This window comes from Leuciscus leuciscus, assembly GCF_965113295.1.
Source record: "Leuciscus leuciscus genome assembly, chromosome: 8".
NCBI lineage: Eukaryota > Metazoa > Chordata > Actinopteri > Cypriniformes > Leuciscidae > Leuciscus > Leuciscus leuciscus.
The window spans coordinates 21,622,489-21,647,237 of record NC_138732.1 but is presented as its reverse complement, the minus strand read 5'-3'; the positions used below and the strand labels follow the sequence as shown (position 1 = coordinate 21,647,237).

Genomic DNA, 24,749 nt, shown 5'->3' with positions numbered 1-24,749 from the left:
TAATGCAAATAAGGCCGAGGCATGAAATAAACATATCAAGTTGTGGTCGAAAAATACTGCATTTCTAGAGGGATGTTACCTTATGCTGTGGTTGTTACGGTGGTGAGGAGAGAGTGTTCTGCTATGATTTCTGTTCTAAGTCATGGTGTTGCAGGGCTCTCATTCATCCGTGTCCTCTAGAGGAGCAGTGGGCCGCACCCTCACCCTCATCTTCATCCTTTCACCGTCCTCTTTCTAATAAATGTGCAAATTGCGTCGGTTTGTGAACCCAGGAGCCTGTGCTCGTCAAGGTCACTCCATGGCCATGTTGACGGCAGCATGGGAGTGGAGAAAGAGAATAGAAAAGACAACATTTCCTCAGAGACAAAAGCAGTGTGGCCTCTTTTCCCCTGCTGTGGGAGAGTGGATGTAAATGTATTTATACATATTATTAAATACTTTAAATACACACTTTCTATATAAAAGTGACCTTGAAAGTGATTTGATTAATAACACTTTGTAAATCAAACTGGTTCTGTACATGAGCTGCCTGAAAGAACTGATTCACTAAAATGAATCGAAACCATCCACAGCTTAAAAAGAGTGCATTTAATCATAGCATCAGCTTACATTTTCTCAAAATACAGCAATGTAGTTTGTCCCTTTCAAGGCCAGGGTTTCCCTGGGAGTTCGTGGAGGAACTGTAGGGGGTTTGTCTTAAATAAAAAAAATTAAAAAATTGAATATTGCATGTCATTCGACCATTAAACAACAAACATTAAACATCAAGTAAATATTTTTTGTTCAAAGGGGTTCGGCTTACAAAAGAATTGGGAATCCCTACCCTCTGCAAAAAGTAGCTTATTGATATAAAATCTACACTATTTTGAAAGTAGCTAAGCTGTTGTCTCGCTACTGAAAAATGTATTACTAGCATCACTGCTGTTAGTTACTTCCTAACACTGATCAGTGTCATGCCAATATTAGTTCATCTCTGTCAATGTTGCCCACGATGACAACAACACTGGGTGAATGGGACTCTATCCTCCAGGTAGCCACTGCACTCTCCATCTCAGCATATTCAACACCCATTAAAAATTCCAATTATTACTTTCAAAGCCATACAGATCCTGAAAGCTTATGCATCCTGTACTGTGATTTGCTTTGCAGCCCCTTATGGGTGTCTCCATGGGAGCCATAACAGTAGTAAAATATTACCCAACATTTTTTCAAAACGTGCTGACTACAACAACACGCAGCTAATTGAGAACTTACTCGCCAATAATGACTTATCATACTCTGCTCAGCACAGTGCTGATGCAGGCAGGCTCATTTAGCAAGCCAGAGTTTACCGCTTAATGAAGTCTGAAAAAGTCAGATGGAGAGAGAGAAAGGACAAGGGGTTGCATATGGATTTGGCCACTTGAAATCCCCTCACTGCAGTGTCCCTTGAGTATGTATTTTAGTTTTTTCTACAACCTTCATTTAAACATTTGCTTAATGGGCAATTCAGTGAAAGTATCCAGTACTTGCTGGTTTTATTTATATTTTTGCCAGGTCAGTAGGCTAAATGTGTATCATAGCCATTCTCTGGTGATGCAAGAGGCAATTTTATGTATCACTTTCCTAATATTCTCCTGCTAAAGCTATTGAGGCCTGTTGTCCCTTTGCCACGGGCTCCACTGTAAGCTGTCAGTCAGTGCAAAAAAATTCAAAGTGCATATACGAGCTGAGTGCACGTTGTATGTGTGGTTAGAAAAATCAAGCTGCACGCGTACGCACATACTGTGCTGATGAAGAAATTCCCATCATGCAAACTGTACACATAACCTAGCGTATGCTTAAAAAAACAAAGAATTTCATTTTCTTTTGTAAGTCATTTGCCCCTAGATTGTTGTCTTTCTGTCTTCAAAATGTATGCATCTATCTCCAGTAGGTGCCATTGAGGTTGATGGATTTGAATAATCTTTCTGGATCAGTTCTTCATGTATCTCTCTCCACATACAACTAGTCACACATGGCCTGATGAAGGCCAGATCAAATATCTTAACATTACCAACGGTGTCCCACAGGGGTCAGTTCTTGGCCCCATTCTGTTCCTCCATCTATACTCTCTCACTAATTGAGATCGTAAACAAAAGAGGCATAACGTTTCACAGCTACGCTGATGATGTACAGCTCTATTTTAAAACTACCCCACTGCTTCCACAGCACTAGTAAAGGATTTGCCTTGATGGAATCAGCCTATTTGCAGCCATAATCATAATGTTTTATCCCCTTTTAAGTACTCTTATCTATTTCTCTTCTCTGTTCAGCACTCTGAGATTGCTTAATGCAATGAAAAGTGCTATACTAATTGAAATGATTATTAGTAATGGAGTAATAGTGAAGATAAGATTGATATTTGCACTGAATTGGGCATGTATGCTAGATATAAACACCCTGATAAATGTGTAATTTTTCAGATGCTCTCTTTGTTTCCGGTCCTACTTCTTTAGTCTTTACCTACTGTAAAGTGATGGTAGCTATTGTTCTGTGAGAATGACATAGATGAATCGAGGTAGGGATGTTCTAATTGTTTCTTGTGAGGGAGGCTGTCTGGTCTCCTCCCCCTTTAAAGTAGGAACCTCCATTCCCTTTTCTCTGTGTGCAGCTAACTGTAAGTGAGAGCTGTTTGCTCACTCACATGTCCAACCCTTCTTCCATTTTCATCCCTTTCTTTTTTTACCCTTCCAGACCTCTCTTCCATATTCTCATCTAATTCATGTACTGTTTCTTTTTGACTGACCCTTTGTCTTTGTCTTCTGTTAAATTCACTTTACTATTCTGAGCTGCAGTATTGGGACATAACTATTAAAAGAAACAATAGTATTAGCATAATTTAAATTGGTTCACTTTAAACCAAATTAATTTCCGCTATTTAATTTAAAGACAAAATCGTTACAATTCATTTGTGTCCCTATGAGACACTTTACATTATGCTGCTGTTTATTTATTTATTTATTTATTTATTTTCAGTGTCTCTTTCTCAGGTTACATTGTTACGCCAATAGATGGTGACAAGTAACTGTCTTTTAACTGCCATTGAACCATTTAGTCAAGATTTGTTCAAAAAACCTGATTAAAAAAAGAAACATGTGGCTGATGAGCGAGTCATTGAATCATTCTGTCAAACAATTTATTCAAAAACAAAGCAAGCGACTGTCTTTATGAGCGAGTCATTGAATCATTCACTCAACCGATTTGCTCAATAAAACAAATGCATATTGCATATATCATTAAAAATCATCACCACTGCATGTTCCTGGGTGTAGCAACGGTTCTGCTGGTTTGGTTGGAACTATTTTGGTTGGCAGAGCCAAAGGTAACTGTAAGTTATTCAATATTAACTTATTTCTTTGAGCTGTTTTATAAAAGCAATATCACACAAGCGTGCAGGCAGCATTGTTATTCATCAGAAACAGCCTAAGCCATTGTTGCTACTTCTGACAGCAATCACTAACTGCCAGGAAGCACCAACCACTGACAGTTCACCTGGAGAGATAGGGAACATGTTAAACTATGAGCTTAAAAGCAGCTGTTTGCACTAAAGCATCAGTAACTCATTGGTCGAGATCACGGTCATTTGACCATTTTAACTTCCTTGAACTTCCTTAAAACTTTGATCATATAAAATTATTTTAATAAGATAGTCATAATAATAAAACAATGTATTTTCGTGCAGCAAGAGTGATAGTGTACACGTTAAATTCAGAGCTTACCAGTTGGGATCACTGTCATTTGACCACTTTAGTTGTGTTAAACCTCCATAAAACATCAATCATATGAAATAAAAAGTCCATAATAGGTACATAATAGGTACACAATTGTACTAATTGTGTTATACTCGTAAATAGCGGCTGCCTGGACGGAGCTGCCAGTGGGCAGTTTTACTGAATTTAATGAGCCTAATTTAAAAAAAAAAACATAAAAAAACCACAAAAAAACATAAGGCCTGTGGCTTCCAAATTGGTATATCTGTTTTCATTCAGTAGTTTCTATATCTAGCTGGGGTGGCAGGTAGCTGACCTTCCAGTGGATCGTGGCAGGTCATGTGACCTGCCAGTGCCGGCTTTGGCTAGCCAGCTGAAGATTGAACACCCACTCATGTGTAACGTGACATTTACGAAATAGTAACAGTTGGCTGAATCATTCATACTATATGCTTTAACGGAAGATTGTATAGCGGCACTCAGAGTGTTATATTATTTGTATTATATTTTTCTGAAATAGGTAACACATTAAAAGTAGCTTCTCCATCACTGCCGATGTCGTTAACTGCTTTTAATAGTGAGGCTGATCCAAGAATGGTTTTGGTTCAATTATTAGCTTTGTTCAGTCCAGGCCACCTCAAACTCTCAATTCCATTTACAACACTGCTTCAGCAGGGTCTCACCTGCATAACAAGATGTGCCTTGAGTAATGTTCTCATCTGCTGGAAATAACACAACTAATAGTAAGATACAACAAGGTCTTGCCGCTCCTATAATAAATATGTGGCACAAAGCGAGTGTGGCTCCACGGCAGATGCAAATTAGAAAGGGAGAGAAAGTTGTCAGATTCAGTCACTGCCGCTGAAATCATTCTAATCTTTTTACTGAGGTAAGACCACAGGAGAGCTCAACAACATGCAGGCCTGTGGCGTATAGTCACATCCTGCACGTTTGTGAGAAATGAACCTGTTTAAAACATGAGATGCAGCTATAGAATATCATTTACCTGGGTAGTGGTTTCCGTCTCGGTGCTTTAATATATTGTGTGTTTGTGCTTTTCTTTTTTTCTTTTCTTTTCTTTTACATTCATCTTTTTATTGTCTCCATTGTCTTCCTTCTTTCCCATTATGCCACTGAAGCGTACCTTGAAGATGACATGGATGATTTCGATGACCCTTTCGGTGATATTCCGTTCCGTAAGTTGCCACTGGATCTCTACCCCTGTGAATATGTCCAAACAGAATTCAATACCCTGCTCCTCAAGGAGTATATTTTGTTGTGTTTTATGTATTTGTGTGATTCCATCCGTGTGCTTGTAAAATAGAGAGTTGTTTCCTGTGTAGCATCTATTAACCTGATCCACCTGCTCATGTTTATTGTGCTTGAGTTAACCTCCCAATCAGAGGCTTCTGGCCAACAGATGACACAAAGTCTACTGTTATTTGTTAATCATTGGCCTTGCCAGTTGCAATATTTTTTTTTACAATGATGAATTTCTAACCAATTTATTTAATATTCCTCCACTTGCTTTCCATGGACGCAACAAAAAAGGGATCCGGGCACTCTTTCCAGGCCTTCAGAAAGGTACATGCTGGACTAAAGCAATAGCTGTTGGTGAAATGAGTGCTAGATTAGATTGTGGTTGTTAGTATTCAAAAGCAGTAGATTTGTTTGCATCACGGGACACTATTTCACCACTTAACTTTGCCACTTGTTAATTTGGTTTCCTGTACTTGAAGAAAATTTCCCCGCAGACTCTTTTTTTGCCTTCAGATCCAAGTCTTATTTGCTTTGTCTTGAAGCATGGATTCATGGGTAATGCCTTCTTATTGAATTTTAAAGTTTTCATTTGTAACCAATTACGCTGTGACAGCGTACCGCATTGCATTCGGCTTTCTCTCATTCTAAGATAGTCTCTGCAATCCCAGAACGGACTGCTTAAATATATTAAGATGACTAATCATCTCCCTGATCATCGGAATATACTCACAGAACTGACATCCTCTCATGGAAAATGGATCAACCCCTTCCTTAGACTCGACATATAAATGCGAATATAAAAATGCAGATACTGTATGATAGGAAATAGAAAGGAGCCATCAGGCAGCGTTGTGCAGATTCCGATGAGGAAGAGGTGAGATTTCATCAGATGCAAACAATCACTGTGCCTCTGAAATGTAAAGGAGCAGTTCAAAGGTGACCTTGTGAATACAAGGCTTGTTGGCTGCCATGCAGAGTTGCAATCAGAGGGTTTGAAATAGCATTAGTTGCAACATTATTAATCTGTTTCTTTCCGATTTGTTGGTGGTACTTATGACATACCACACACATGGAGATCCACTCATAATGCCCCTGGAGTTCGATCGGGACTTAGAAGAACAGAAGACAAGACCCTGTGGAATCAGTGCTGCTCACTGGGTCTGATTGATTTGGTAGTGTTTGTGGTGTTGTCAGATTGTGTCTCCAGGAAAGTGTAGGATTTACCTCATCACAAGCCTACACATTATGAACTCCATTAATCATTATTCTTTAACAGACTCTGTAACCAATTAGTTTCAATGTTTGCCAAAAAACTGGATTTTTAGTCAATTTATCATGGGCATTGTATAATTATTAGAACAATTACCTTCTCGGCAGAACATGTTGTTGCTGTTTTCCATCAGGGGACGTGAAGGGTCCACGTCTCCTGGTCCTCCGTTATAAATGGTTTTGCAGTGACAGCTTAATTTATGTATTTCATTTTGGTTTTAAGGTGGCAAACAATTATAATGAGTACTTGTTTCGCTTTGGGCCCTTTAATGCATCTCAGTCGTCCTCTTCTGGATGCTAAATAATATTTATATTGAATTGAGTGTAGGTGGTGATGGGACACTGGACTAGCAAATTGTGGTTAAAAGTAATCTTTCAAAGAGCCCCTTTTTATATCAACTGTGTTTTTAGGTAATATGATGCTTCTGGTCATGTGACAATGAATTTAAGGTCGTCTGTTTAAAGGTTGACTGTCTTTTACTTTTTTGGTTAGTTAACATAAGTTAGCCTGTGGGTATTGACAAAGGTATTGACCACTTCTGCGTCTGTGTTTAAATGTGCTTCTTGTGTATGAAAAGTATCTGTAAACATGACAGGTAGCAAAATTGCAAGAAAAGCCAATTCAAAATACTCCCTCACCTTGCTGGTCTTACGAGTGGACATTCCGTAGACATGGAAAAAGTAATTTGACAGGAATTTGATCAGTAATCTGACAGTAATTTGAATGTAGTCTTTGTAAGAAAAATATCAATCAAAACATGAATTTGCAAAATAAAAATGTACACGACTAGTAATTCCAATGTGGACTAACAGCAGCTGTATCATTTAGTTGACTAGTCTCATATATCTCTTGTATGTGCAAGCATTTATTTTTCTTACTAACGGCAGAAGGTCTGGGCTCCATAGTAACTTTCATTGGCGAAGGACCGCCCAGAGGCCGTCTGACCGACATGTAATGCAACCAATCACAGTTCATTTTGTTCATTTTCATGTTTTGGGGCATAAAAATGTAAAGTTGATGTCCCCACAATCAGAGGCGAACCAACACTGAGTGGGGGCCCCTGGAAAAATTAATCAATGAGGCCCTTTTTTTTATATATATGTATTTTATATATGTTTTATATAATATATAAGATTTTTTTTGTTAATATATCTTCATTGCCTAGAGATATTATTATACAAAATTCTAAAAGTAGTCAAAACAGAACATCTAACAGAACATAAGTTGTTTATTTTTTACAACATTGTGTGCTTATTTTTCTTTATTAACAAAATGTCAATCTTCATCACAGATCTTCATCATTATAACAGAAGATACAATACAATACAACAATTTTCAAGATACAGTAAAGCTTCAAATGTGTAACAGATTCATTCATTCAACACAATCATTTGCGTGGTGGAACAAGCAATGCTATTTAGAAACATATAGTTAGCGTCTTAATTTAATATTTGTTTTATTATTTTATTAGTTCATTAACTAATTGTTTACTCAAGTTTAATGTAAAGAGCTGGATACTTGTTACTAATGAAATAATGTCAACTATAGTAAATGTATTGTTTAAAAGTGGACATTTCAAGCTTTATATATATATATATATATATATATATATATATATATTTCTCATGTATGTGAGGCTAGCCTATACGCTGTGTTTCTGTTTATTTTTTGAGACGCGCTCCAGTTTTATTTTATTTTACAAAAACACAAAGTTTTCTTGTTATTGTGAGTTTACACAAATAAAAGTAGTTGCGACTGATGCATTATTCTTTTCTGTATGGCCAGAAATTGAGTATTTTAAGTTGTTTCCACTGTTTATAGGAAAATGCAAGTAATCGCGTCGGCGCCTCCATGTCATGCAGTGCGTGGTCCACACTCCGCACAAACACTTGGATATGTGCCTAATAATAGCGAACATTTATCTATGTTAAGGTCAGAGCGAGCGGCCATGCCAGACGGATAAGTCCTTTTCATGTTTAACAAATCAAATCATGCATTTGCCAAATACCGTGAGTAAGCGCTGCTCCAGTTTGAAAAAGGCTGCTGAGGCGAGATGGTAAAAGCATAAACAGGTAGAGAGGCCCCACTAAGGGGGATGCAGAGATGTTGCTGCATCTTTATATTAACATTCCTTATTGTTTGAATGATCAGCCCTCGGGGGCCCCCTTAAAATGCGGGGCCCCAGGCAATTGCCTGGCTTGCCTGCCCTATTGCGACGCCTCTGCCCACAATAACAGACCGGCGTGCAATTCATTCAAGAATGCAAGTTTACTGTAACAATGGCACAATAAGCGTTCATTGTCACACGACAGCTTTCTTCTTCCATAAGGGGGTTTGGCATCACGGCAGCTTTGTTTCCAGGCGGACCGTTAAAGGAAGCAACACACGCGTCTCCCGGAAGTCCTGGAGAATTCAACCAATCAGATGACGACTTCGAAACTACCCAAGTGTATCCTATTTTGTGTGCCATATGCATCAGACATTCAGCCAACTGTCCTTGAGACTACCCTAGTCATACCTTTGCGGACTTATATAATCTGCGCACACCAACTCCCGGAAGTTGTGTAGCAGCCAACCAATAGGCGAATTTAGCCAGCACCCATCATTTTTATATGCAATATGCATCAGGTGCTCCGTGAACGGTCCGTGGGTGGTGCCGTCTGAGGCAAAGTCTGGTTTCTGATGTCCTTCTAGACCCTGAAGGATTGCTCAGCAGTCACAGTGCTAATTAATTACAGCGGCAAAGCCATCTGGCTATCAGTAATCCCAGGTAACAGCTTCAGACAGCTTTCAGCTTTTATTACATCGTTAGGGGTTATGCTGTATCATGGCTAACATACGCTTACTTTGTGACATAATGTTTTCACCATGAACCATATTTGCTGATTTGACTTGTGATAGTACTGAGCATTTATTCTCGGCTATGGCATTTGAAGTTGGCATTTCTTTCACACCTTCTCTCAGCATTCCTCCTTCCCTTCAATATTCCTCCATCACATGCATTTCAGATTCTTGCAGTGAAGCCGACGGCCCGATTCTGTTTGTTTTGCCAAAATCTTCAGGTTTGTTAATTAACGAGAGTATCAGGGTGTAATGGTCACGGTGCCGAGGTCTGGTCATTTTGAAAACACAGCAGGAGATAAGAACAATAGAGAGAAAGAAAAAGGGAAGTGAACTTGAAAAGAGCCAGGCAGAATAAAGGTTAGGTAAACAGGCAAATTTCGCCCACAGTGCTGCATAAAGATGGTGTATATTTCTAGTTGTGGTGATAGATGGTATAAATTAACATTTGCCTCCCCCACTGGCACAACAATACTTTGTTTCTCTCTTGTGTACAGTCTTAAGTCAGTATGGATTCCAGAATTGTCTCCAGCATGTCTCCGCAAGGCCTCACAACACATTCATCTCAACCTCCTAGAAGGATCTGATTGGTTTGCTAGATCAGGTCTGGAGACTTTAGTTTTCAGACGCTCTCAAAAGTTACAGTGCTCAATTATTATTCAGTCCTCGTCTTCTAAAAGATCTTCCTCCCAGCCCTGAGGCATGATTGGACGCCCACCCCAGTGTGCTGCAGACCAGCCTCCGTCGGCTCAGTGTGGCCCCCTGCAGGGCTTGGCAGGTGGGCATAACTGCATCAGTGTGATGCTTAGACGTACTGGCAGGCTAGCAGATGTGCCTATTAGTAGGGTGAGCAGGAGTCTCCATCCAGCAGAGCGTCTCTTAACACTCATCATCTTTACTGGTTTATCAGAGCCCCAGCGGTGTGTCTGAAATCTCCTAGATAACCACCATCCTCCTCCTCCTCCTCCTCCCACTCAAGGTGACCAAACCAGTGCAAACCTCCTGCTGCTTTCCAGGAAAGTGTTGGGGTTGGACGTCTGCGATCTTTAGCTTCTTAAAGTCCCACTTAAACCTCTCTCCTGCCATTCATATCTCTCCACACAATCGCAGCCTCGTTTTCCCCCTCAGTCTGCAAAGTACAAAGTACGCTTACTGTGTGCTGTTTCTAAGCTGTATGACTGTGTCTTCAACTATGGCCATTTTTGGCCCGTGGATCTTTAGTTATACTTCACAATCTCAATAGTTTATTTAAATTGTCGATAGAATTGGGAGTGCATATGCGTACAAAATGTAAGAAGTTCTGTAAGTCTGAGTTTTCTTGGGGGCATCCTACACATTTATTTTACAACTATAAATATTGAAAGTAGTGTTTGTTTAACTTTTTAGATTAGATTTAAAACATTAATTCAAATGTTTCATATAAACATAAAACTTCATATTTTTGTTGGATTTTCAGTTTTATGAAAGGTAAACAATGTGAACATGAAAGGTAAAAATGGTTGAAAAGTAGTAAAAAATAAATAAAGGTATGATGAAAATGTTTTAATCAATGTGACATTCATTTAACAAAAAAATTAATAAAACCTTAAAAAAGGTAAACCCCTGAGATTTAAAAGTGATTAAAGTTGAAGAAATCCATATACTGTGTTGCAGTAGAAATGTGTGAACCGTATTCTGCTGTTCTGTTTCCGTGGCATATATCCAATTTTAAAAATCTGAAACCAAGCAGAACACTGTGGCATATTCTCCAACTTATAATAGTATTTTATTCTATTTAAGCCAGTAAATAATGTATACATAGGCATGTATGATTATCTAATACATCACCATTTTGACATTGAATAGTTCAGCTAAAATACCTATTGTGACTTACCATTACTATAAAATTACTAGGATTTTGGACATGCCACCCACACGTTTTTCCTACAGATGGATTTTTTTGTTGCAAAGGGTGGCTTAAGCTCAAGATTTAATACTTTTTAAAACCCCAAACTCTTTCTGCTTTGCTTCCAAATCCTATCAATATTCATCCAAGCTCCCATGGTTCCATCTCACACCCAAGATTCTCCCTGAGGGCTCCTCTATGAGCCCCCTGCTGGCCGCATACTCTCGCTGCAGGATGGGGAGGGGGCCTCCCAATGCCTCCCGCCAGTGTTCTAATCCAGATTGATCTGCACGGCACGTGGCTTCATCGATCGTCCCTCTCCGGGCTCTAACAGAGGCCCTGCAGTCTGAGTCTGTGTTGCTTCCTGTTGGCAATCCTATGCATGTGTGCTTGTGTGTGTGTGTCATATGTGTCAAAGCATTTCAAATTGATCTACTTCAACTCATTAGAGGTCTCTGCGCCAAGACTATTCTTGCCATAGATTCACCTGTGATCTTTCCCACCTGTTGTTGTATGTGGGGTCCCATCTCTCCCAGGTCTAGCTTTGGTTCATCTAAACCCAACATGACCAGTCAATAAGCTAATCGTTACATAATTGGATTTAGCGATCTTTGTGACTTAGAGAGCCTATGAAAAGGGATTGTTTCTCTTTGATTAAGGGTGATAGTTTGTGTTTGGAGGCACTGATAATTTGTATTTCTGTGTTCATGGAAGAGGCCACAATAAAGGTCTGTATTTGTTATTATAATTCAGTGATAGTTCACCCACAAATGAAAATGTAATTCCAAATCTGAATGACTTTTTCCCCATCAAACACAAAAGTGGAACTTTTGAAGAATATCCTGGCCACTCCTTTCAGTATAATCTAATTAAATGAGTATGGACATATCAAGCTTCAGAAAGTATTGAAAAGCTTCATAAACACTTAGAGTCAATTTAACTCCAGAACTGAATCAGTCAGCTTAGGGAATTAATCATTCCGATGGTTTTGTGAACTAGATCATCAGATTGATTTCTGACTCAAAATAATAATTTGTTCTCAAATCAGACATAATTTCTGCTCTGATGAACAATCATGAATGTGCCCAGGAAAGCTACAATTTGCAGTGAATTAAAATTTTGGTCTGTGTCTTTGCACACATTATGACTTTTATAGTGTTTTTCTATCATTTTGAAGCAAAAAAGCCCAAGTCCTCATTCATTTTAGTTATATTAAAAAGAATGGACAGGATATTTTTCAAAAATGCTCTTGTTGTGTTCCACAAAATATTCAAGATATTCACAAATGATCTTCGTTTGCATTCGGCAGAAGAAAGAAATCATGCAATTTTGAAATGACGTGAAATAAAAACAACACTTCAACTCTTCAACACTTCCCTTTTTTTCTTTTTCTGTTGTGAACCAGTGTTTTAATGACATCTTGCATTGTTAGAAAAATATTACTCCGAGGTAAGATCCAAAGGGCAGATTTCTGTGATACTAGGCTGAGGAAGGGAATTACTACTAACAAGACTGACAGCATTTGCAAATGCATTAACCAATCACAGGTAACCTTCTCTCAAATGCCTCTGCAGTTCCCATGGCAATAGGCCACCTGTTGCAATCCCTCAGGGAAAAGAGCGTAGACTTCACATGACACGTTCCCTTGGTGACACCTGTATCTTTGGGGTTAAAAAAATATTGGTGTATCAACATGGGAGTAATTGCCATCTGTTGAATCAAGAGCAAAAGGGCTAAAATTTAAAAAAGAGAGAAAAGAAAAAAAACTTCGATTTTTTTTCGACTGTCGATCTCACAACAAAATCTGACATTGAAAATATTGAGTGGATAAATGAAGCATGTTTTTGTTCACCCTCCCCCCAGGCTGCAGCCAAGGCGTCAACCTGATTTAATTCTGCTGCTGTCTGGTCTCTCTGTTGCTGACTTACCGGGGGTGAAGTGACATGGAACTGCGAGTCCACAAATCCATTTTAATTCTCACCTTCAAAGTGAATCTAGTCTTATCCCTGGAAGAGATGTAGATTTACAGCAATAACAACAGCTGATCCAATATGCTTCATTTGCACATTGAGACAGATGCTAGTCAATTTATTGATATCAAAAAAGAATGCGCCATTGATTGAAAACAATGTTCAGCAGAAAAGGTGTGGCGAGAATGCCGATATTCTCATTTAAATAGGGCTTGTCTCAATCGTTAGACCCTCTAATAGGCATGCTTTGCATTATAAAAAAAAACCCTGCATAATGACAGAAAATAAATGTAAAAACCTACATTAACACATTTGTTGTTCAATTTACAAGAAGCTGTGTTTCGCTGAGGGTGCTAAACGCTACAGAAATACAACAGATGACAGCTCTTAATAAGTGGGCATGAAACTTTGTGCAGTGAACAGATAGATACAGAGAAACAGATGTCTGCCACAGTGTGTTCGATAAACGCTCAAGAAACGTTCTCTAAATAGGGCTCACATCTCAATTTAACCTCAACCTGCCAGAATGTTCTCTCTCTCAGAGGATCTGCTTGGTTTTCAGATCAGGCAAGATGAGTCGGGAGAGTTGCAGAAGATACAGAGAAACAGATGCCTCCATGCAAAAGAAATGTTTTCCAAATAGGCCCTCTTCTTGTCCGCAACAGACACAAACACACTGTTGTTGAATGTGCAGTCTTCTCTGTTGCCTTTCCTCTTTGTTGTCGTATTTGCTGTCCCACCGGTCTGCTCTGCCGGGAGCCAGAGCTCTGATATTTCCGATGTTTTTAAACCAGCTTTGCTACAGGTCTAATGCAGAGTACATACTACAAACCTGAAGCTTAAAGACTCACAGTTTCAAACAGTTTCTGATGTTCTGACTAGGTGTGTAAAGACCAATTTCCTCCCCTACTGTAGCTACAATCTCTCGTAATTTATGTGACCTTTTTCTTGCTTGTTCAGGAGGTGCACATGAAGATTAGTCAGACAAATTTCAAACCAGTTTCACAAGTATACACGCTATAAAAGTGTTGCTAATCTTGGGTGTGAATTGGCAAAAAATCTGGGATTGCAAACGTAAAATATTGAAGTGCAACAAGAGTCAGTCTCGTATAATGACTTTGGCTTAAATACCATACATTTGTTCTTCTGTGTTCCCCTTCCTTCCTCCAATTTCAAGTCTGTAAATTGAGGCTAGTTTCAGCTATATGATTCAGCCAGAAGAGATGGCAACTCTATAATTGTGCTAATGGTTTAAGTCTTCTTGCACTTTTTTTGACTCATCAGGGGTTGATTCTCTCTCTTCCTCTTCTACTTCCCCTCACTCTCTTGTCCTAGCAACCACAATTCAATCAATTCCAATTCAGGATCAATTGCAAACTCCACAAATCCATCCTGGCTATCCATGAAGCTTGCCTTCCCATTGGCTCCTTCCACTCTGTCCGTGATCAATAGGTCACTCCTCTCAGCCCTATTCCAAATGAACAGGATTGTCTGTTCAACTACAGTATGCAATTCCTTAGCTCCGCTGAGCTCACACTTAAAAAGAGTGCAGCTTGTTGCTTTCTTTCACTGTTAGGCCTTCAACTTTAAATATTGAGATATTTGTTTGCAAAGTCTTGACCTAATCCTAGTTCTTTCAGTGTAAATATATGAGGTATGGCCCCAATATCCTTCAGCCTCAGGTCTTTATTCTATTTATTCAGTTCAAACCTAGACTTAATCAAGATTGTGAAGTGGTTATTTGGTTAAAAAGGGATTATTATAAGAGCATTGTGCAGTGTGTTTTCTAAATGGTAACTTTACTGCTACTTGCTTAAAAGTCAGCCTTGGCAGTCATATTGTAAATCATGGTCATTATTTACAGATTTGAAAGATATCAGTGTTCTCTTATTACAGTGTTTGCAAGGCTGATATTATATGAATTATTATTATTTTTTTATATATTTTTTGGTAACAATGTAAATGTATTGGTACTTTTGATCAATTTTGCAAAGCTGCAGCTGTGATGATATTAATATATTTTTTGTAACAATATAAATGTATTGGTACTTTTGATCAATTTACCAGGCAAAAAAAAAAAAAAAAAGTATATTTAAGATATAATTTAAGATTCATACTATTTATATTAAACAGTGACCATGTGTAGAACTAAAGACTACAACCTAAACATTTAGGATTGGCAGATTGGATTTCTACATTGTACGACCAGTATTTTTGTGTTTATTTACAAAACTGCACATATGCCTTTGTTTGCAGTCAATGAGGTGTTTCGTTGACTCCTATTATAGATGATTTGGTCATTACACACACGCAGCCAACAATTAATAGTTGACTCCAAAGCCCTTGGCTCTGGTTGACCACCTTCACCTCACTGCCAATCAATGTATTAGTCCTTTCACCTTTCTCATGAATCGATAAGTTATTTACTTCCCTATTAAAGATGAATAGCCACTTCTGCTAAATCCTTTGAACATTCTATACCATATGAATAGTCCCTCCTCTTAAACTAATGCACAGTTAATTAAACACTCCTGTGAACCCAGCTAATCCTATGTGCACTTCCACTGATATAGCCTCCTACGCATAGGAAGGGCCACAGGCCTTTTCTCTGATGCAAGCTCTTGAAGCTCCCAGATGGTGAAAAATGGAAACAGAAAGTGGAAAATTAATTGTGACCACAGTCAAAGCTGTTCGAAATGGATCGGTGTAGAATATGTAAGAAATGTATGCGTTTCCATAGAAGCTTGGTTGTTGTCAAATGCAGAGGATGATGTGTCACAGAATTTGTTGGCGGGAATGTTGTGTACCTCTGTCTCACCCAATCTCACACTTTTGGGTGTATACATACTGTATGCCAGGATGGATTATTGTCCTGCAAGAGCCAGGGGCACAAGCCTGTTTTAGGCCTCCTTTTGTCACCCCACATACTGTTTCTGCCAGAGAGGACATTATATTATTTTGTAACTGTGGCTTTTGTGCAGTTGCAACTAATTACTAATTTATATTATTTGTGTGCTGGTGTGACTTATAACTTTGATTTCATTTTTATTCATTGTTTCTCAATTCTGACTTTATTTCTTAAGATTACCCCATAAACATGAAGAATTGTGACTTTAGCCTCTTGTAATTCTAACTTTTTTTTTATTTTTATTTTTTTATACAGTATGTCTTGACCACTGGCTGATAAAAAACAAAAAAACATTGTATTTAAAGGGTTAGTTCACCCAAAAAATAAAAAAGAGACACGCTTTATATGATGAACTGATTGAATTTAGGCTTTTTAGACATATAAATGTTGGTCAGTGAACATTAAACAGAAGCTCAATCGTACTTGCTTGATGCGTGAGAACAAACCTCATTGGTTCTTGTGAAAGCTCAAACATGCTGCATAATACACGGGAACACACATTGGTTCTCTCACATCAAGAAGGCATGCTTGAGCTTCCATTTACCATATCTGATATGCCTTGATGAATGTGATTAAACCACTTGATTCATATGGATTACTTTTGCCAGATATTTATGAAACTTTTGAAATGTCAAAGAGTTGCATGGATTGTCAGTTGAGGGACAGAAGTCTTTCATAAAATTCACAAAACTGTTACAGGTTTGGGTGAGTAATTAATGACAGATTATTATTTTTTTTTTTAAACAGACCAAAACAAACATTCTGACACGGAACGCACATTGCGAAGTAGAACAACTTGCTGTAGCAGTGTTTTTCAGAGAAACTAGTATGTGAACTTAGCATGTTTCCTAAATATCTGCAAACATATTTGGTATTTTTAAGAATTAGTACAGTCAATATATTACATACATCACCTTTAATTTTTTGACAGGAATGAAAACAAGGGGTTGTACTGTTCAATAGGTTGTACTGTTGTTTAACAGCATTCCAATTGTTCAGATGATGAAACGTCTTTCCAAAAAACTTTCAGAATTTCACCATGAAATAATTTTGTGATCTAGGTCTTTTATATAGTGTGTGCCATTGTAAAGACTGTAAGACTTATTTTCATCCGTGTTGAATTCAGTATGGCGTCTAACCTGACTAAAGTCAATAGTCTTATTTATTGTTGTTTGTGTCAGTGTTTGTATTTAATCCATGTCTACTGGACAATATTCATGTATAAGGCTTTAAAGTTGGAACAGAAAGTTGAAATTGCTGAACATAACATTTTTGTCATTAATAAGAAATTACATTAAAAAGATAAGTAATAATGTAGCAACTGCAAGACATTGTCACACTTACTAGAAAGAACACACCCTGTATTTAAAACAAAGGTGACAACAATCTGTATTCATGTATTTCACATTGTGCCAGCAGTCATTGGCATCCATTCAAGTGCTGATTGCCTGTATTAATTTTACACTTGCAGTGCTTTGTTTCTGGGTGCCAGGCCACTGTGGGTCTTCAGCTTGGTGTCCCTGGCAGTCAGGGGTCCCACAGCACTGACCCCATTAGCCCGAGACATAATCCATCCTTCCACTCAAGCATGGCAATTCATGCTGGTCGGTTTAGCAGGGAAGTACATGGAAGTAGCAGTGTTGTTATTGACTAAAACTATTTTGAAAAAAATAAAATAAAATAAAAGATCGGTAAAATAAAGTAAAATAGAAAAAAACTAAACTTTTTTTTTGAAATCTTACATTGGCAACTAATTGAAATAATTTGAGTTAAAGTTAAAGTACTACTACTACTACTACTACTACTAATAATAATAAAACTGAAATAAAACATCTAAATTAAAACCTATATAAAATAACACAAAAACTAATAAAGATGACAAAAGAACATACAATTACTAAAATTGATTAATTGAATTTAAAACTGAAGATATAAAAATAAAAGTGAAATAAAAATAATGAATAGATACTTTAACATAATTAATACTAAACTATCTTCTGGAATTGTACAGTACAATACATACTCAGCCTTACAATCACATTTGTATAAAGGGACACATACTGTACACATGTACCCAAACATGCAAATGCAGATAACCTTCCTAACTGAAATCTGTTGTGGTATTTGAGATATATAGAACAGGCAGTTCTTTAGATGACAGCACATGTAGGGATTATCATCATGCACACAGAGTGTCTATTTGCATGTGTGTGTGTGTGTGTGTTTGCTTAAGGCTTCCTGCGGGCTGTGTGAGAGGCAACGCAGTGTTTAGAGGACAGCAGCACAATATGGACTCTGCCCTGACAGAGAGGGAAGAGGAGGGGACTGATGTGAGGAGTGTAGGACCAGAAGGGTTGTGCAGGCTTTAGGGTCCATTTGCTGCAGGGTGGTTGAACAGCTGTTCACATACACAACCCAGCTAAAACCAGATTGAAATGTTGTTCATCTCTGAGTAACTGTGGAGTCTGTGAGATAAGGGACATAACTCAGTTTGATGTGAATGAAAATGAGGCTAGTAACAGTCCATTTGATATGTAGTAGTATCATAGGCCATGCCTAGGCCCCACACAGAATCGGGGGACTTTCCAGTGCTGATTTTGAGGGACATTGTGCAACGGTACCTTAATGTCGTTCGTTCGTTCGTTCGTTCGTTCGTTCGTTCGTTCGTTCGTTCGTTCATTCATTCATTCATTCATTCATTCATTCATTCATTCATTCATTCATTCATTCGTTCATTCGTTCATTCATTCATTCATTCATTCATTCATTCATTCATTCATTCGTTCATTCGTTCATTCGTTCATTCATTCATTCATTCCAGCTGAAAATCTAAAAAGTGAGATTTCTGTAATTTATTTATTTGTTTGCTGCATATATGCAAAAAAGGCATTTTTTTCATTGATTCATCAGCTGAAAATGCAAGAAGTTTTTTTTTTTTTTTTTTTTTTGCTGTTATTTAGTAAATTATGTATTTATTGGTTCATTCAATTATTTATTTGTTAGCTGCAAAATCAAGAGGTGGGGTCTTTGTTAATTAATTATTTAGTTATTTGTATTCATTGGCTGAATATTCAAGAATCGTTTTTCATTAGTTATTTATCAGCTGCAAATGCAAGAGGTGAGGCATTGTTTTTTTTGTTTTTTTAATAGACTTTGTTTTTATCAGCTAAAATTGTGGAAAGGCATATTTTATGTTTTGTTAGCTGAATAATCAACACGGAGGTAAACATTGTATGACACTGAACAAGCTACTTCTATCATCACAGCCACATTTTTTATATTTCAGTTTAAAAACGGTGGCAACAAATAGAATTGCATGATTATGGATTTTGCAATGATTATTTTAAAAAAAAAGTTTTCCCAAACATTCTGCCTTTGTGTTGGTTGGATAAACAGATATTTTAAACCAAAGTCATGCCACTGTTTGAGCGAATGTTGCTATATTTACACTTTTCAGGGAAATCAACATACAAATGGCTTATTATAGTTGTGTCTGCATTTTAAGTTGTGATAAGAAAAAGTCAAAACAGATCTCACTGCATGAAAAGTGGGATTTTCGACAGTTACCGGCGCTGTAGATTGTCGTGGAAGTTCAGGTTTACGACTGCAAACGGCAATTTACAGGCAACACTACAAACTGTCGGAAATTGTCGGAAATTGACGTGGGACTTGCTTGCCCCGTGACCCCCCTCCCTCTAATGCTTTAACATGTAAATGAGACTGCTGTGAGCTTTACAAATGCAAATGAGGGTAGCAGGGGGAGTTTTATCCCAGGTGACTCAAAGGTATTAACTTAATTCAAAAAAAAAATACAATATTTATTTATAACGCAAAATTAAAAACAGCCAAGGCTGACCAAAGTGCTGTACAGGGCAATAGATAAAATGGAGGGCAGAAACAGGACAATTAAAAAAAAAAAAAATAGTTGTGTCAAGGGGTATTAAAAGTTTTCAAGGATGTTTTGAAGATGGAAATTGAGGGAGCTAGTCTGATATAGAGGGGTAGACTGTTCCAAAGTTTTGGGCCTGCAGTCGCAAAAGTGCAGTCGCCTCGTTTTTTAAGTCTGGATCTGGGCACGATGAGAAGACAGTGATCACTGGATCTCAAAGTACGAGATGGAGTGTACGGGCAGAGGAGTTTGGTCAGATATTGGGGGGCCGGTTTGTTAAGAGCTTTATACACAAATAGTAAAATTTTAAAATCAATCCTGAATGTGACAGGTAGCCAGTGGAGTTTGAATAAAATAGGGGTGATCGACTCATATTTGCGTGTCCCGGTGAGAAGTCTAGCCGCTGCGTTTTGAACTAGCTGTAGACGAGAGAGAGAGGCCTGAGATAGCCCAAAATAAAGTGAGTTACAATAGTCTAAGGCCATCCTTAAAAATATTCTTGTTTGCCGTAACCCGGCCGACCCTGTCAATTTAGTAGCCTACCGACCCAATTATTTATTTTTTCCCCCTTTTAGTCCGACCGACTTGCCGGCTGAAACTTGTGTTAAGACCGACCGCTTTTTTGTAACTCTTCAAACAACTAATATAAATGCAATAAAATAATATTAGTTATTAAGTATTGTGAATATAAATTCCGTAGGCCTGCATACAAACATAAGCTATAGCAGTGTGATTTTTATTTCAAAATAAGAGATTTTTGTTTAACGGTAACACCAGTGACACAACTCCAGGGGACCACTACTTTCATTATAAATTTTATAATATGTATTCTGCATTTTTTTTATATATATCATTTACATAATATATTTGATAGTTATGTATACATTATTGTATTTTAAATGGTGTAAAAATCTGTTATTGACCTCAAAATAAAGCATTTTCCCTCTGTACATGACTGTGGGGACGAGCACTTCTGTGGTGCTTGAAATTCTATATAATTCATAAAAATCAAATATTGCCACATTGATGGCTCAAGAGGGTGTAATTGTTCAAATAACATATTGTTTTATTTTAAAATGTAAAGAAATTGTAACCCTAAAGTGTTTTTTAAGTGTAATATTTCTGTAAAGGCTAGGGACAGAAAAATTGACATTTTCATAGAATGACCCTCTTACATTTTAGCTTAAATTGATATATTTAATGAAAGTAGCTAGATTAGTTACTATGTGTCATTAGCAATAGCCAATGTTATGTAAAAAAGACACAAAACCATTTATTTCAACAATTAATTTCAATCAGGCTTTGCCACAAAGGTAAAATGTGCATTCCATGCAAACAGCATCACAATCTCTTAGAGCCCAACCACTGTGCATAATACAACACGAACAGAAGATTGTATTTGACTCATGCTGCATACACATACGCAATGACAAGAATTATGCCTACTGTACATATAGAGTTACAACTACGATTAGAGTTGTTTACATAAAATGTACCTCGTTTCTATTTTGCATTAAAAATGTTTGTGGCCCCTTTAAGAAATCCCTCTCTTCTCGCGATACTATTCACTTGTGCTGGACGCGTGCGCGCGACCAGAGAACGGCAGCCATTTTTCATTGTTCAGGAGAGCTCCATGGCGGTGCGTGCATCGATCGGATTCTGTGTTATACGTTCTTCTTTCTTGGTAAATATTACTCCAATATCTTTAATATGCACAAATAAGTTGTGAAGCGAAGTTAAAAGAACATTTGATGTGTACATTTTTGTTTATAGATTCATTTGGAGCGCATGTGTGACGAGGGAACCTCGTGGTGATCGGACGGTAAAGGATTGGGTATGTACGTTTTATGGTTTATGGGGGAAATTACTGATGGCATGTTTATTTGATAAATCTGTTAATGAGTTGAATCTATATTCTGTGATTATACAGTATAACTTTATGGTTAAATGCATATTTCTGGTTCCGCATGGCATGATTAAACGTGGGTTGTGGCTTTGTTAAAGTGCTTTTATTTCTCTTGTAACTTATGCCTAAGTTACCTCAGCCACTGCAGTATTCCAGTTTGTGTTATCGTATTTAATTGTAGCCTAACATATTTTGGTTTGGAGAAATCAATTTAAATCTGACCAGTTGCAGTGTATTACACTGCATTTCAGTTTGAATTGAGTTAAGTATTCTGTGGATTTGGGCATTGATCCACTGGTTAAGCTTTTTGTGACATTTGATTGTCATCTTCAAATTTACTGTAAACTGTTTCTACAATTTCTTTTTTTTTTTTTTTTTTTTTTTTAACTAGTGAAATCTATTTTTTTCATGTGAAATCTCTTCAAACAAGGCAAACTTTTTTCTTAATCAGACTTTTATCTGTTTAATTGCACATGCTTCCATTGACCGCTGTCACTTATTTTAAACAGCAGTCAGAATAAAACCCCAATTTCAAAAAGCATAGTTTGCTTCCGGTGTGTATTTCTGCAATTTCACCCGGTTGCATTTTTTCTCCTTTGTTTAATTTTACTGTGACTTATGTTGTTCTTATTAATTTTACTGTGACTTATGTTGTTCTTATTAATATCACTCTCAATTAATTGTTTTCCAGCTGCCTTAAAGACATATTACACGACAATGCGCAGGAGCTTCAGGTACAAACAACCAGATCTTGCATTGCAGGCGGAAGCTGTGGTGAATTCAGCTCGGAGTCGAGCGAGAAGAAAGACGGTAAGATTTATTAGATTAGATTCGTTTTTGGTCAATGTGACTATTTTTCAGGTGCATTAATAGATGTGTGTTGTCCATACGCAGTGCATTGCGCAGTATTGATTGTCTTTATTGGTTTTAACAGCTGCTAAAAGCGAGACAGAGTGTGCTAGCTGAGGATGAGGTGGGCCTTCGGAAGTGTGCTACCATAGACCTGATGTCTGATGAGGAAGACGGCATCGTTGGCGGGGTGTCTGGATGGATTGTGCGACCTCCGTCCTGTCGCAGCCAGGAGCTCACAGAGCTCTGTGCCACGCTGCAGTCGAGATTAGAGGCGACTCCAAAGTACAGGGCAACGCACCATAGACGTCTGCAAAATGGACCGAATTCAGACAGAATGCCGCTAGTTACCTGCAGCTGTATTTTGTCAGGCCTTGTGAAATGTAAGAATATTCTGTTTTTCATGATTTCATCATAAAGCAAGAGGTCATGGGATTGATGGCTATTATTTGTTTAATAATTGTAAATAATCCTGTAATTTACAGGAAGCCGTATGCCATCTTCACAACTCTGAGACAAATTGTGGGCGCTACGAACTGGATCAAGGTAAAAAAAAAAAAAAAAGAATCTTACATTCTTTTATTTTTTTACTTTCATAAAAACTTACAAACATTTTAAAGGTAAGATTCAAAGAATATGCTTTCATTCTCTTGTATAAGAAAATAGATCCGTTATAGTTTACGATCTTAGTCATACATTTTGTTTCCATAGAGTAACCTCGCCTCATAACGAGGGCGTAACCTCACATTTACTCAGAGCTATGTCTGCAAGTCCAGATTTTCATGACGCTGATCATGACAACATTGTAAGTAACTTTTACTATTTTCTCCTTGTTTCATTTTACTGTGACTTGAGTTGTTTTTATTCATATCACTCTAATTTAATTGTTTTCCAGCTGCCTGTAAGACATACTACGAGACAGTACGCAGGAGCTTCAGGTACAAACAACCAGATCTGGCACTGCAGGCCGAAGCTGTGAAGAGTTCAGCTCGGAGTCGAGCGAGAAGAAAGAGGGTAAGATTTTTAGTCAATGTGACTATTTTTCACGTGCATTAATAGATGTTTTGTGTCCATACACAGTGCATCACAGTACTGATTGTCTGTATTGGTTGTTTTTACAGCTGCTAGAAGCGAGACGGTGTGCTAGGTGAGGATGACGTGGGCATTTGGAAGTGCGCCACCATAGATCTGATGTCCGATGAAGTTCAACCACCAGCCAGGAGCTCACAGAGCTCTGTGCTACGCTGCAGTCGAGATTAGAGGCGACTCCTAAATACAGGGCAACGCACCACAGACGTTTTCAAAGTGGATCGAATTCAGAGAGAACGCCGCTAGTCACCTACAGCTCCGAAGATGAAAACAGACACTGAGCTTCCAATTTGTTGTGTGTGCAGATGATCTATGCTTTGTACATAGGTGTATATTGTTTTGTGTTTGTGCTAATAAAGCTCTTTCTTTGAATAAACAGCATGTCCCTGGCAAATTTTCCTTTCCTTTATAAATTCATGTCCTTGATGGTAATAATAGTGTAGTCCATAGGTTAACAATGACATGAGTATACCACAGAATAGCATATTATGAATATAAAAAAATAATTTATATATTATTATTTATATGAATATTATAATTTTTTGAATTTTTAATGAGCGAGGGTGACCAATAGTAACAGATCTGCCAACCAATCACGAGTGATTTTTCTTGTTTAAACCACGTGGGTTCAACCAATAGTGAGTGAGGAAATTCAAGCCTTTCTCTGGCGGGAGCTGCTATTCTGCATTGCTCGATTTTTCGATTGCTCCTGTCTGCCGTGAGTGTTTTTGCTTCGGTGCTGTAAGCTCCGTCTTAGCCTCGTATTTCCTTGTTTTGAACCAGAATTTACTACAATTTCTAGTTGTTTATACTACTACTAAATACGGCTTGCCCAACATCGCTGGCTTCCGTTGCTACTAGCACAACACGGTAGTAATTCGCTAGCCTGCTAACGCGCCACCCGTGCGCTCAGCTATTTTTATTTATTTATATGTCTCTCGCGCGCTCGCGCCTTTGAGTTCATAAAAGCTCAGGTGAGTAAGAATCACTCAACAAACACGGTGAGTAATGTCTTGTCCTGTTATTATCATGCGTCGCGTCTGAATGCGTTGTTTTTGGAGCTCTATCGATTTGATTTATAATTCTTGATTTTTCTCGCTGCCTGCTGTGAGTGTGTTTGCTTCGGAGCTGTAAGCTCCGTCTTAGCCTCG

At 37.9% G+C, this 24,749-nt stretch overlaps 1 protein-coding gene and 1 long non-coding RNA gene across 7 annotated transcripts in view; both read left to right on the top strand.

Moving 5' to 3' along the window:
* Positions 1-24,749, top strand: part of tenm2a (teneurin transmembrane protein 2a) — a 312,955-nt gene that overhangs the window by 85,164 nt on the left and 203,042 nt on the right. The window lies entirely within an intron of this gene.
* On the top strand, positions 21,392-23,974 carry LOC309504271. Of its 4 annotated transcripts, XR_014208034.1 has the most exons (8): positions 21,392-21,438; positions 21,528-21,588; positions 22,352-22,470; positions 22,595-22,892; positions 22,995-23,055; positions 23,221-23,314; positions 23,405-23,523; positions 23,631-23,974. It is a non-coding gene; the product is annotated as an uncharacterized lncRNA (long non-coding RNA). The 4 variants fall into 4 exon arrangements; XR_014208035.1 differs by having other exon boundaries at positions 21,399-21,588; positions 23,221-23,318; XR_014208036.1 differs by having other exon boundaries at positions 21,401-21,588.